This window comes from Apaloderma vittatum, unplaced genomic scaffold (assembly GCF_000703405.1).
Source record: "Apaloderma vittatum isolate BGI_N311 unplaced genomic scaffold, ASM70340v1 scaffold25606, whole genome shotgun sequence".
NCBI classification, from domain to species: domain Eukaryota; kingdom Metazoa; phylum Chordata; class Aves; order Trogoniformes; family Trogonidae; genus Apaloderma; species Apaloderma vittatum.
The window spans coordinates 24,568-25,925 of record NW_009722717.1 but is presented as its reverse complement, the minus strand read 5'-3'; positions in this window follow the sequence as shown (position 1 = coordinate 25,925).

Here is a 1,358-nt window from a genome sequence, read left to right as displayed (position 1 = left end):
TTCAGCAGGTGTAGAACGCTGCCAAGTATGAATTTAGGAGCCCAGCGCGCTGCTGGTCGGGTTTGGAGCCGGCCTGGCAGGGCTTTATATCCAACAGAACGCGGGGAGCAGCAGAGATGCTCCCAGAAGAGCTTAAACAAAGTTGGTGCTTCACTAAACAAGAGAAAAGTTATTTTCACCCACAAACATTCACCTCTTAGGCACTTGCGCTTATCAGCATAAAGTGAAAATTTGATCTGGGGCTGCAGACGTGCCTTCCAGCTCATTTTTCCTCTCAGCATCTTCTATAGGCAATGCTGACACTTTTTTTTTTTTAATCTTAAAGAGTAAAGAGAAAAAAAAAAAAAAGAACACCCTATGCATCATCATACACAGAAGTTATTCTAAAAGAAGAAACATATTTCCAATAATCTTTATTTGCTTTTGGACATTAATGCAAACTATGTAAGCTTAAAAATTATTTCCCAGTAGACAGAAAGCGGCTTCCAATCCTAAAATTTTAGTATTTACTTACAGTATATTAGAGATTTTTTTTTCCTTTAAACAAGAGCTGTTTGCTTGAAACCATTATAATAACCATTATAATAACTGTGAGCATTAACAAGGAAGTTCATATATATGTTTTAGGTACAAAACAGAAGAAACACGAAAGGAGTAAAATTACTGGGACAAGGTAGAACTGTTGGGAGCAGGGACTAGTTCCACCGAGCAAATCCACAGGCAGCCGGCCGGTCGCGCAGGGCTCTGCCCTCGTGTGCCTGGGATGCCCGAGACCGAGTCTCGATGCCGGTCTCCTCTTCTAAAGTGCAATGCAAAAGGAATTTTTGATTATGCTTAAGCAGGTTTGTTTGTTTTGGTTTTTTGGTTTTTTTTTTTTTTTAATGTGGTTGGTTTTGTTTTGTTGGGTTTTTTCGTTTTTGCTTCTTTGTATTTTTTTTTCTGCGATTATTAAATCATATGCATGGAATTAAAGTCTCTGCCATACGTATATTCATTAATGGGCATTATTACTGTCTTATGTAAAGGGTTTATTTTTGTTATGCAGTGTGCATAAAGATGTTCTCAGCCTTATGATTTCCAGATCTGTATTATTCACTTATTTCTTCAAGGGAAACTAAATAATTTTAGCTTTCGTTGATCATTGTGCATTTCAAAAGTCTCACGTGCTCTGCTTTACCGCCATGTTAAGAAATTACACACAGAACAAAAGCATTCCCACCCCCGCCGGCAGCTTCTTTGAAGCCTTGCTTTGTTAAATTTTGTTTGGGTTGTTTTTTTGTTTTTTCCCCGCCTGATCTGGTTGTGTCTCTCCCCTTATGACTCAACATTAAAGATGGCAGCAGCGCTCTCTGGTTTCT